This window comes from Papilio polytes, unplaced genomic scaffold (assembly GCF_000836215.1).
Source record: "Papilio polytes unplaced genomic scaffold, Ppol_1.0 DF824102.1, whole genome shotgun sequence".
NCBI lineage: Eukaryota > Metazoa > Arthropoda > Insecta > Lepidoptera > Papilionidae > Papilio > Papilio polytes.
In genome coordinates, this window is record NW_013525102.1 from 118,666 (window position 1) to 133,217 (window position 14,552).

General features: G+C 31.6%; 1 protein-coding gene across 3 annotated transcripts in view; it reads right to left on the reverse strand.

The window, feature by feature from the left end:
- Window positions 1-6,968, reverse strand: part of LOC106099623 (myosin-VIIa) — a 31,251-nt gene extending 24,283 nt beyond the window's left edge. Inside the window, exon 1 of one of the 3 annotated variants that reach the window (XM_013278215.1) lies at window positions 6,945-6,968. The gene's annotated coding sequence lies outside the window, so the exon portion shown is untranslated. Of the gene's footprint in view, window positions 1-6,363; window positions 6,700-6,732 lie in introns of those variants that run through there. The other 2 variants (XM_013278214.1, XM_013278216.1) reach the window with 2 other exon arrangements.
- Window positions 6,969-14,552: the final 7,584 nt, after the last annotated feature.

Consider the following 14,552-nt stretch of genomic DNA (forward strand, 5'->3'; position numbering starts at 1 on the left):
CGGCGGAGTTATGCCGTAACACACATAAAAAAAAATAAAAAAAAAACATACCGTCGAATTGAATACCTCCTTCTTTTGGGAAGTCGGTCAAAAATACAAATATATCCTCTTTATAACATTAGTATATAAACAGAAAAACACCGTTATAATTTGTTGAATTCATGCTTTGATAATTTAAGCTAATTTAAGATTTTTCATTTTAAATGTTAAGTTAAGCCCGCCATCGTCATCGCCCCATCGATTGCCTCGCTAATACTCTGCCATCTGCTCCCCCATCGATTGACACGAAGGGGCAAACCCCAAACCCATGATGGTGAAATAAACATAACTTTAATTAAAGATAACATTTTTGCCTCTAATACCACACATTTAATCATTAATGGAAAGCCGATAACCAACGTTTTATGCAGATTTTAAATTTACACCTAATTTCGAATTTGTATCATTATTTTCGCTATTAAGTTATGTGATGTTATAAAAGTAAAGATTCACATTTTTAGATTTTTATATGTATTGAAATAACTCAAAAATTCTTTCACCAATAAATATGTAGCTACGTTATCACTGAGTAACATAGACTGTATTTGTTACAATTATTTCCGCGCGGACGAAGACGCAAGCTAAAGCTAATCATTAATATGTAACTAGGATGTGCTAAGTGGTTTTTTAACTAGGATAAAATAATTCCGTGAGTCAATTAGCGAACTCGTTCACGACATCCACAGAGCATGAAGTTTTTAATCAATGTCGAAGTGATTAATATCAAGTGAGAATATTCTTACTTTGTAGTGCGACCAAGTTGTGTGACCCGGTAAGGCAGGCGATAATATCGTGATCAGTTCTGTCACTAGATATGTAAAGCATATCCAGTCTAACAAATAAACGCGGTGTGAAGTTAAACTTAGGAATTGACTGAGTATAAGCAAATATTAGTACAAGTACTGCTTTAGCTATAAAACCTAGAAAATGACACAAAACTAAGGGTGATATTTCATTTATGCCAACCGGGTCATATAAGTTTGACTGTTTATTACAGTCGTAAAGTAATTCAAAATTAATACTTGGCCTTGAAATATTTCCTTTATTTAATAACTAAATTAATGGCAACAATAATACATTTTTAGGATAGTGAAAACTTAGGACGAATTGTTCAGCTTCTTTAAAAAGAATTAAGAATGTGGATACTAAAAATATATTATTTAGTAGCTAACATTTTAAAGTAATATGGTAAGTCTTTGTTCATGTATTTAAGCAACAAATACGAAACCTAACAAGTATTGCTCAAAGAGGTATAAATTCGCCCCGCTTGCACACATCACTCTCAAATTACATATTGTCACGACAACAAACGCTCGCGTTTGCAAATCGTGTGTAAACAACTCACACACAAAGACGGTTTGTGTAAACATAAGCTCTTTTGTTGATACGATAGAATGACTAACTCTCGCCGTATCACATCCTACTTCTTACGAGATATATCGAACCTAAAATTCTCGAAGCTATTGTGACATGTCCGGCTCAAAGGACCAAAATTCGTACTTATTAAATCTATTTCTATACTAATATATTTAAGCGTAAATACATACTACATGTACTAGGATGTCAGCGATCACAGCATATTTTTGACTGATTATTTCTTTAATAAAAAGCCCTACACTTTAGTCTATATATTTTCACGCTATTAAACTTAGGGGGTAAATTAAAAAAAAAACCTTCATGTGGGAAAGGGACCATAAACTACAGGCTGCCAACATCAAGGAAGCAATGCTATGGTACGGTAATTGGTATCCAATGTTAGAGGCCTTCGTTGTAATTTGTGCATTTGAATTTTGACATTTACAATTGAGAATTTGACACAGGTAAACAATAAAATAAAGTGCGGGTAAGCCGCACGGGAACTTCTAAATTTGACAAGATTCTGTCATCTCATTTTCCACTTTATGATTCAATCACGCATATTTCGTAATGTTTATATTTACATTATGTGATCTCACGGCCACTATAAAAGAATGCTTGCTTACATAACGCTTTATAAAAGATAAACAATTTCAAACTTCGTTACGTATTTTAGCAAATCTATATGTAGGAAACTGTATTGTCTTATAAAGTCCAGGGAAATTGAAACTTTGACTTAAATAAATGGAAGTGGTATTTATAGATGAAGAAATTAGAAACATTTTATAGCACACGAAACTATCGCTTCTTGACTTCAAACATAAGAACCAAAACAATTTATTAAAATAAATACAATTCATATAACACAATCTTTAATAAAAAAATAATACAGACATCTGATTCGATGAAATCCGATCTTATACCGCTTAGCACTAATTAGCTAAGCCTGCAACGAGATTGTACGGGCCATTATCTCTTCCATGATAATTTAACGTTTACTATTGTGCATGTACAATGTACGAAGCCAAGAGTAAACAACTGTTTATCAGACTCAGTCACGGACGATGTAGGTAACCATGCCAAGGTACGTCTATTAAGAACTTGTTGATCATGCTTTGAAATCATGATTTCTATAGAAATTTCAGAACAATAAAGTACCGTTTTTTAAGTATTCTGTATTCTTAAGATTTGTGTAACTTTGTTATTATGAAAATTGACTCTGTAGTGATACAATAAGGCTCAATTTCGAGTGCACGTACTACATACTGGCTGTAGTTATTTTATTTTAAATCTGACGATTTTACAGACGTTATTTGTACTTACTGAAGTTGTTAATGCCTCAATAATTTTATTACGAATTTATGTTAACTTAGTCGACATGAAAAAAAGGCAGTTTAACTTAACGTAGATACGTTTTCAATCCCCTAGATCTACAGTTGTACGGCATCGTTAGCTCATGCAGAAGGAATTAGTCCTTACAAACAGTTAAAGCCTTTTGTAAGTAATTTAGTTCAGTAATTTTCATTTAGTTGAAAATGGTCTATTGCCGATTTTAATCATAGTTTATTTATATAAAAATATATTCAGCTTATATTAGAATAACGAAGAAACATTTAATTCTGCCGTTCTCGCTTCGCATTGCCGCGCTTTCAGAACATTTCTAGAAATTAATCTTGTTTAATGAAATGAATTTGTACGTTTAATATCGGGAAGATGATGTATTTGCATTGCTGATAACGCAAATCGCATTTAAAACATGTCTGTCTGTCCGAAAGCCGCGTATGTTCCGGGCAATCTCAAACGGCTGGGCCGATTTCGACTGTCCTTTCACTGAAGGGCAGATGACTTTTTATATATATTATAGGCTACTTTTTATCTTAATATTGCGTGGAAGAAGTCGCGGGCAACAACTATTATTAAAATGAACTTCATACGTTTTTCAAAATGTTATCAAGAATATTCTCTACGTTGAATCACTTTTTACTCGCGACCTTATTTAAGAGAAAGTCGTATTTTATTAACACTATTTTAAACACATGCATTATTGGTATATTACGAATTTTAACCTTCTTATAAAGAAACCTTTCACATCATTTACATTCGATTTAATAAAGATTATGTTGAATATAACATTGTTATTATTGCAGTAGTTAAATATCAAATCTCTAACAAAATACACATAACCTCAAAATTTTAACCGTAAATTCAACGCCCACTTTTGCACATTACTAGCAAAAAATAATGATTGCCAAGAAATAGACCGGTTGTTATTTTGCAAAGATTCATAGAAACGTGAATCATCAACAAATGTAGCTATTGTATGAATTTCTAGAAAAACAAATTAAGAAAACGCAGCGCGAATGCATAAACCAATTCTGTTATAACCATAATGTGTTTGGTATCATGAACAAATAGACACATAAGTTACAAAATAATTATTAAATGTGTAATTACGGCTATTAAATATATCCGACATTTCTAATAATTTGTAACGACTTAAAACGATATAATTATAATTTTAATAACTACGATTTCCTATCAAATAAATACCAGATAATCGAACTCAATTAAGAAAACTTGTTCGTGAGTAATTTTTACAATAATTACTAAGGCAATTTATGTTCACTAACGTATGACATAAAACCACTAACTTAGGTTACATGCCTATTTAACTGAACAGTGTGACAGTTTGTAAACTTTTGTAAATCTATACTATTATAATAAAGCGTAAACACACACTTCTTTGTTGCCTAAGATGTCAGCAATTACAGCATATCTTTGAAATTCTTTTTTTTAATAAAAAGCCCTACACTTACGTCACGCTTCACGCTATATATTTCACGCCATTAAAATTAGGGGGTAAATATTTTGAATAAAAACCCTTATGTGGGAAAGAGACCATAAGTTGCTGCAAACATCAAGGAAGGTTGCCATGGTTTGTCATAATGTCATATCATTTTGACATTTGCAATTGATAATTTGACACATGTAAACAACAAAATAAAATTTTCATAATTCTATGCAGATGAAGTCGCATGGGAACAGCTAGTGATATATATTTATGCAGTTAACTGTACAGTTAAACCTGAACATGCGTATCCAGCTTTAAAATACGTATCATTGTTCCGTGACAAAAGATGTCAGTTTACTGTTAGATATCAAATTAAGTTTAACAGTTTTTAATATGTTAGTACATGTTACGTACGTTATAATTAACGTACGTGAAACATTATATGTGCAAAAGTATATTGTATTTCAGATTTCCTTACAGAAAATATGGATTACTTATTGAAATTTTACATGTGCTCAAATCTTTAGTTAAGGTGTGTAGATAGCAACATCTCCTTTATCTTTCGCAAATAGCTCATGTCGATCAACACAACACTGAAAATTTGTCACTTAAAGTAATGGAAATCATAGCGGGAAATTATTAAAAAAAATAAACAGTATTCTTACGTTTACAATGTTACATTCATATGTTTAAAACCATAAATATTGAAAACCTCTTCTTGTTGCTATAAAAAATGGAAGTAATGTCTTTGCGTAATTACTGTTTTGTTGTAGAGTAGCTGGTTAAAGCATGTTAGTCGGGATTTTTATATTCTTAGTATATACAAACAATAATAGTGTTCAGAAACAATAGACAATTGAAGGAAATTTATCATCTAAGCACATAATATAAACCGGTAGTAACTACTTAAAGGCGTTACAATTGAATGCAATATGAAGTTATGTAGTAAAATAAATCATTAGTATTCCTATTTATTACACTACTAGCTGTCGCCCGTGACTCCGTACACGCGGAAACTAATAACTTATTTAATGTCCAATGTGTTCTTCAAGACTACGTTTTACAACAAGACAATTTTTCAGCGTGATCTTCATGGATATATGTAGTAACAATCATCCATACATCTATTTAAACTTTCGAATTATCACCTCGAATCCGTTCGCGTGAAATTGAAATAAAACAAAAGTGAATAGTCTATGTGTTCTTCCAGACTCTCCTCTACATCTATACCAAATTTCATCGAAATCCGTTTAGCCGTTTATGCTACAGTCTCTAACAAACATCCATCCATCTATGTAAACTTTCACGTTTATAATATTAGTAAGAAGTAAGATTACTTATTTCAAATCTGTGAATTTCAACTACTGACGCAATCGTTGATGTCTTTTATATGACAAATAGAATATTTTCACGTGTTTTTGAAATTTCCATTATTTTACTATCAAGATACTTCAGTGACTTTTAGAATCGTAGACGTTTTAATATTGATGTAATAAAAATAAACAAAGGCATTTCAAAAACAAAATTAAAACTTTTCTTTAACCAAGTTATTTATTTGATATCTAACATGTCAAGGTTTCGATCACGTAAATACAAATCATAACAAAACAACTAAACAGTAAGGCATCAATAGCCTTCAAAAAGAAGCGTCTAAATTGAACCTTAATGCTATAAAAATAGAGTACATTTTTATAAAAATAACCCGTTTATTATACGTACATATCTACAATGTAGACATATTCACGATAAGATGTCACAGAACCTCTTCTCAAATAGTTATTTTTAAGTTCGTCATCTTTTTATAATTTCAATGATTAAAATTTCACTTTTTTCATTAGTTTTTTATGTTAATGTACCGTAAAGGGGATAGTGCACAATAGAATAACTTTGTTGCACCTGTGCATCCATTGATGGGGAACAATACACACACCGCCATCAATGTTATAGTCAATGGGCGCAGTCGATCATGTTTACAACTTTCTATGGGAAGTGGGAAATTGGGCTGCCATTGTTTGTTATACAAACTGTCAATATTAACAGCTATTTCTACATTTTTCATTCGAGGATAAATAAACTCTCGTCGTAAGACAGAAATGGCGGTAAATGATAAAAGTTTGAGAGAAAACAGCACTTAAAATAAACTAACATAATTAGAATCTAAAGAATGTACAGTTCACCTCGCATAACTATTTGCGTTCCTCTGCGTAACTTTCTTCTGCAACGGTAAATTCAGTCTAGTATTTCGTACGTTACAGTAAACACGAGATAACTGACACGACCGACGGTAACATTTTGAACACAGTCGTTTACTTATTGGAAAAGAATCTCATTAGTGTACCCTCGCTTATCGAGTGTCATAATTCACGAGTAAATACAAGAGTCTACGTGGAAGCGATCCCGACAGATCTCGATTTGGAACGAAGGTGCGCGTGAGTTCACGCGGCCGATGGATCGTGTTTCGTTGCAGTTAGATAACACACGGTGACTTAAGTCATCTGACCGCAAGTAAACAATCGTAGGTCACAATGTCATCTCACGAAATTTACCGTTAACATCCGCCGCTGCGAGTAGCTCGGTCAAGCGGCCGCACCCGCCCTCATATCACCACACACACGGTATAGGCACAAGGTTTGATCACTGCACATGGACACCGGTCACTGATCCTCGGGCATTTCGTCCGCATTCGGTATTGTACACTAGGGCCGCGTCGACTGCGCACAGGACCACCAAATGCGACGGACCGTGAACGTTAACCTACCTGTGGCGCTTGCGTGTCGGCTCCACCGGACCGGGGAGACTGTTTTACCGACGCCGCCGCCGCCATTGTTAATACAACCTTACAGAAAAAATAAACATTGCTATTTTATACATAGCCTGAAAAAAACTGCTGTACTTATAAATTTTTATTTAGTAAACCCTTTATCAGTCTTAATGTATTGTTAAAATTGTTTAAAACTGTTGATCTAATGAAATAAACAGCGTAAAAGCCTTCAACTGTTTTATCCACTTGCAAGCGCCATCTATATTTATTCATTGGAAAATTAAAATGAAAACTAACAACAAATAACACTTTTGGTGTCATCTATGGTGTTGATTATGAAATAAATCAATTATTTTTGAATAAACCGATTTATTTTATGCTATTAAACTAAAAATAAAATATTTTGAGTAAATTTATAGGTTATGAAAACTTATTGATGTTGAAGGTTACTCATAGATGGCGTTACTAATTTACAACGAAGCCTTATTTTTCAAATCCAATAAGATTGTATTATTATTTTATCATGTGAGCTAATAATTCAAAACAAAGTCAACAAAGTTGAAAAACAAAGGCGTAATAATAGTTACATTGTGTGTAATTACACGATGTTTCAAACGGATCGTGGAAAATGCAAAAGGTTGCGTATTAGTCACAAATGTGATAGACCCCGGATTTAAAATACGTAAACATTAAAAGGTTGGAGACACACTGGTGACGTTTATTGTATATTTATTTATTTTATAAGAAAATTTGGACTGTTACTGTAACTAGTAAACAAGAAGAATTTAATAAAAAAAAAACAATTAAAAAGTTGAACAAATATTAAATTTTAACAAGAATTTATTTGCAGGTGTCGTTGACGCTGAATAAGTGACAAGTTTCCTCCCTGTCATTAACGTAATAATTTTAATTAGAAAGGGATAACTGTAAAATTTGAAAGACTAAAACACAGCTGTAGTCTTAAACGAGTGACCATATATTGTGAGAGGTTTGAATTTACCATTCTCCTTAAAGAAAAAAACACAACGAAGGCCAATTGGTAAGTGTAACAAACTCTAAAATATGAGATCACATAAAGTCATAAAACAGCTAGTTTTAGCAACATCGGAAACAGGAATCGCACAGGAAATACGTCACGTAAATTCGATTAGAAACCCTTACCGTAGAAAGGGAAATTCACTGAGTTTGTACATAATTTTAAGAACATCTATCTCATCTTTTTTATAAAGAAAGAAAGAGATATTATTTACGTGACATTTAGATATTCATAATTACGCTGATAAATAAAATGTATTACAAACACTTTGTCACAATAATTGTACGCTAAGTCTATAGTAAAATTTCATTCATAATCTAGAGTAGTCTATGCGTATTGACCTAAGATTATAACTTAGTCATAAATATTCATTGTTCCATTTGTTCGATCGCAATTCATTTGTACGCCAATGTCAGCGATGGTAATTATATTTATTATTAGCTTTCGCCCGCGACTTTGTATATGGAATTAAAAAAAAACAAAAGTAAGTAGCCTATGTGTTCTTCCAGACTATCCTTTACGTCTATGCTAAATTTCATCAAGATCCCTTCAGCAGTTTAGGCTACAAACTCTCACAAACATCCATCCAATTAAACTTTCGCATTTATAATATTAAGAAGTAAGATTCATTTATGATTGTGGTTTAATAATCGTTTTATATACGTTGATATTAACCTGTAAATATTGTAACAGATTCTATTTTTTTTAATTTAACAAGATATTAGAACAAAAATTCATAATCTATAAAATAGACTTCTTAGCTAGACTGTTGAAATTATAAAATGTACTCTAGAAAGGCGTATGTCACTGAACATTTTTAGTTAACAAACCCATTGGGTAATTTAAAACAATTTGTTTGTCCTTCCCTAATAAACAGGTATATTAGATTAATATTAAGTAAATCAATTATTACAAACATAATTACAAACATGATTCACGTCCCATTCCTGTTTCATTCTACGTCTCCGGATATAAAGCCGGAATATCTAGCCAAATAACAATCTTGAATGTTGTTATTTAATCACTAATGGTAATATTTATATCGATAAAATATCATTTGCAAATATTGTCAGTAAGTTTGCATAAATATATTAGCAATTTATTGCCAAATATAACTTGCACATAATGCAAATTAATGAAATAAATATCATGTCTTTGACTATTGAGATACGGACTACGAATCCCCATTGCACTAAATACGTATTCCCAGTTTTGACAGGGGTTAAGTCAAGATAATACACATGTGCATATCATCTTGATACGAAAAATTGAAACAATATTAAAACTGTAAAAATATACAGTTACTAAACTAAAACATTAAAACAAACTAGCAAATAAAAAATGTGTATTTCTATTTGCCAAATGTGTGCGCTTAACAGATCCTGTCTCTTAAAAGTCAAAGCCTTGTGTATAACATCGTAATAAGAAAATAATGCCAAGAACGAATTCCTTCGATGCCAAGAGCGAATTCTTATGACGCCATGTGTTTATTGTTTAGAACTCAATGATAAATAAATAATTTATGATCAAACAATGCATTGGAAAAAATATTAATAATGTAAACATTTGCGATAAACATGTGTCTTAACTTAAAATTCTACTTTTTAAATAATTCTATAACACCAAAAAATTACCCTTAATCCAGTTCAAATCTTGTAAAGGAATAGATTTATGTTTTGCTTGAGTTACTATTCATGTTGCTTTTCTTATATTTGTTTCAATTTTAAAATTACCTCATATTTATCTAAATCTTCTTGTGGAAGAGAGAATGATTAGATGCTGAATAGCTTTTATTTTTTTACAGCCAGATGTTTTGTTCGTCGTATTAGCCAAGCCTGCATCCGTTAACTGGATCTTTTCCTTGACACTTAATGTTCAAGTTTTGTTATTCTATGTCACTAAATTGTCCATATCAATCTGTCAATATCAAACTGGTAATGTTAATTATGACCCCCTCGCGAATGTGGTCTGCGGGTCATATCTCATAAATATGTGACATCCGTGAGCTCTGCAATTTTAGCATCGTAATGAGAAACGTCGCTGACTTCCGTGTTCGTCTTTAATAAATAAAACATTATAATTACAAGCTTCCTTTTATGTACGCCATTAATTACGGCCTTTGTGTTTTTTTGTCATATTTATTTACTTAGTTTAAATTTTAATCGAATTCAAAAAGCAAGAGATTGTGTCAATTGTGTGATCCATAGTCCCGTAGATTAACAAAATTGAATTAAAAAAATATCTTCTGTCTTCAATATGTTTTGAGGTTTTATGTTCAATTTCATGCTAAAATTATTAATCTGAATTAAAAATTCTTACAAAACAAATTAAAGAAATTTATTAAACCATAAAAATGTTATGTTAATTAGACACATAATATTACAGTTTTTTAATAATTCATAAGTAGATATTAATATCCTTGGTGAATGGAGCTGTAGAAATAGTTTAGTAATGAGTCGATATTCGCATCTCCAACTGTTAGTTCCGGCTTGGCAACAAATACTATACAAGTCAATATTAATACGCATTAATATAGCAATATTTAATAAGCTACCAGATCTAAAAATTATACTAAAATATTCCAACTTTGTACATTTTAAAAACTAATGAGGGTTCTCTCTGTAATCTCTGTAGATTCCTAAAAATGCGCTGACCTAAGCCTGCCATTATACTTTGTAACTTTTCTCGGCCAGTTATATTTTATTTATCGGAAGAACTCATTCCACAATACTAGAGGAACTGCGAATGCATCCATCTACCTTCGATATTAATGCGAAAGTTTAGATGGATGGATGTATGTTAGAGTTTGTAGCCTATACGGCTGAACGGTTCTTGACAAAATTTGATATGGATCTAGAGGACAGTCTGGAATCACTTTTGTTTTTTTTTATTTCACGCGAACGTAGTCGCGTGCGAAAGCTAGTATCTCTGTAAGTATAAACGTTATGGTTTATTTAGTACAAGTAAGCATTAGTAATTTTAGCCTCGTAACACATTACTACTATCTAACCTTTTTATCCGATATCCATTCTGTGTTAACAAGAATAATTTCTTTTACTATGCATATGTATTTCATACAACAAAAATAAAATAAGGATATTAATAAAAAATAAATTAAATTCGGATTTTCAAACAATATTATGATTTCGTGACTGCCAATTAAATGTTATTATTTTTTAACAGATTATAAAATTGACAATTGTAAAATTCACCATCCGCCATATTGAAAAAATTAAATGTCATTTTTTAAAGATGGCGGTTAAACATAGGTACTTATTCGGTTGCAACGTAGATTGCTTTTACTTAGCGATGGCACGATAATATTTGACCCGGATCAGAGTTAGTAGACGGAGGAGCGCGGAACTTTGTTTCATCAATATTTATGAGATACGAATGCGCACAAAAACTCCACATCCGTATTATTTTGACTAGTCGTGTACCTTATTCCGCCTGTTTATTGTAGAGTACTTTTTATTACTCTTGTATGCCAGTTGCATCATTAGATATTTTATCTAGAAAAAATTTCTGAAACGATGTAATTATATTTTTCATAATATAAATTAACAAGTTACAATGAGATTGATACTTGAGAAAATCAGATAATTTGAAAAATGTATTTTTTTATTTTTCGTCAGGTTTTAATGGTTGATCTGTTTAAATGAATTTTACGTGTTTTTGTATAAGTAAATTGTTACGTTGTATATAACATGTCACTCAGTGCGTCGTAAATCATCTTGGGAATATTTTATTGGATTATTATAAAAGGTCATTGTCACGTACGAGGCGACCACACGACCCGATGAGTGAATTTGCGAGAACGAATTCTTATACAAAAAACAATAAACTAACGTGTGAACCGGACCTCGTTTACAAATTCCGTACAAATAAATTTTCATTATAAAAAATTATGACCCTAATAGCTAGAAACAATATATGTCTTATTAGATGTTTTTTTGTTTTAAATAAAGAAATTTCTATACCTCCATCCTTTGGGTCATAGACTAGAGCATTTATTTTATTTATTTTCTCACGATTTAAGAATAATATCGACAGAATATTATAATTTCAAAGACATTGTAGTAACTTAATTATATGCATTGTATTGCAATAGATAAAAAAAAAACTCTACGCGAGACAATCGACCTTCAAATATTTGTATTTGCATTATCATTGTTTCTTTTGTAGATAAATATCTAGGCCATAGTACCGTTACTATTCACTGTATTAAATTTTTACTCTATCTATAAAAGCTTATAGTAAATAATTATTAACTTTCATTAATAATTCTGTGTTTTTTTTAATACGAAGTTAAGGACCTGTCCCACCAAACTGTAAATTGTCTAATCGAACATGTAATTCGTTAATATTTAAATGCTTAAGAATCTTGAGAAAAATGTTTGCTGAGAAAACGGGAAATTACCTTAAAGTTTACGGAACCCAAAATCTCAATTTATCTAACCATGTGATCATCTACATAATTTACATGTGTGGTTGAACAAGGTGTGGGGAGACTGTTTGACGCAACGACGGTCGCTTTGAATTATTAAACACTTTAAAAATAAACATATTTAGAAAGATATCTTCTTAAGGATACGATCACATAATGAATATTGAGCAAACCAATAGATCAGTGTTCACTCGCATATTTAACACAGGATACCTAAGTTCAAATCTTAGTATAAATTGAATTTTAAAAGTTCACTTACTTTAGTAAGTATATTTACTTTAGTATACCGATTTGCGTATAATTTGCTATAAACATCTGTTATCTGTAATTTTTAGTAAATGAAAACTGGCTAGAAAGAAATGCTTTTTGCACAACGAGGAAAATTCTTGACCACAACATCGATTAAAATTAAAAAATCTGAAATTGTCTATCTGAATGTCTATGGGTAGCGTTCATTTCGTTTATTTTGGACAATTCAGGTGTTCGCGGGCTCGTTTGACGACGTAGTTATACTAAAAAAAGATAATAATCATGGTATAAAATGGTAGAAAACTTGAGCGTCGCAATAAAATGGGAAAGAAGTATCAAACTTTTTTATTTATGACGTCGTTAAATTCATTCAAAACGCAAATGTTTATTCAGAAATGTGTACGATTTTCGACATCGCTAGTCTATTGTTATATGCATTTGAATATTAAGATCCGCTTTGTTATTGTGGATTGCATGCATAAGACATACAAAACACATGTAAATCTACCATTGTTCCAGGACACGGTTCATAGTCTAATTTTGCATTACAATTTTCATCTTTTAATTGCCTAATATAACAAGATAGTTAAGGTTAACTTTTATTTGACGTTAACTTATGTTAAATCTAGTTAATATAATAAAATCCTACATCTTACTAATATTATAAATTTTAGATGGATGGATGGATGTTTGTTAGAGTTTGCAGCCTAAACGGGCTAACGGATCTCGAGGAAAATTTGGCAAAAACGTAGAGTATAGTCTGGAAGAACACATAGGCTTTTTGTTTTTGTTTTTTAATTCCACGGGACGGAGTCGGGGACGAATGCCATTTATGTTAAAAACAAGCAGTTTTCTCAAATTAGTACTTATTTCGAAGCGCACGTACGTAAATCAAACTGGTTTAACAGTCAATATATTTAATACAAGAATGAGGTCGTTAGTTGAACAGTTTTAGAGCGACTTAATATTTCACTAACTTCCGTGTATCCAATCAATTCGATTCGTAATGATATTTAGATAAATTGATCGTATATCAGATGACGGTTTTTTGCGTCGTTTGCTATGAGGCTATGACTACGAAATTATTTAGTTAAAGACTTTCCATTATTAATACCAGTCAAAAACATGGTCTGTAAGTTAGGTTTTTTTCCATAAATCTTACTAATATTATAAATGCGAAAGTTTAGATGGATGGATAGATATATGGATGGATGGATGGATGTTTGTTAGCGTTTGTAGCCTAAACGGATCTCCATGAAATTTGGCACAGGTTTAGAGCATAGTCTGGAAAAACTTTTTATCCCGGGGATAGTTACGGTTCCTGTGGAATTCATTAATTTAGTTTTTAATGTTTACTCGATCATTCTGCAACGGTTCAACATATCTTATTGAAATTTGGCACAGATATAAAACAAAGTCTGGAGTACACATGGGATAAGCTTCGTCCCCGAGAAATGTCCAGTTCCCGAGGGATACGTAGCTTTTTGTAATTTACATAGTTTATATGTTTTCGAATACCACGCGGACGAAGTCGCGGGCAACAGCTCGTAACATTATAATTATAATCTTTCTCTCTTTTATATTTAGGTTAGGTTACATTTGATTAACATAAAAGTTTGCTTCATACATAACTTTAAATCTACAATGACCTAAGAAAATACGAGGTCGTCGACTTAATTTGTGACCCACGAGAGAAAATGCGTCTAGTGTCTACATGTAGCTTGTAACTGACCTCATACTTGTAATTGAACATTTATAACAGTAGCAATAGTCTTTACTAGTTGTGTACTGGCACATTATAAACTTGGATGGAGGTTCGCACATTTTTTTTTTAATTTTGGCTTCAGCCCGCTCCGATCAAACTATCGACCGA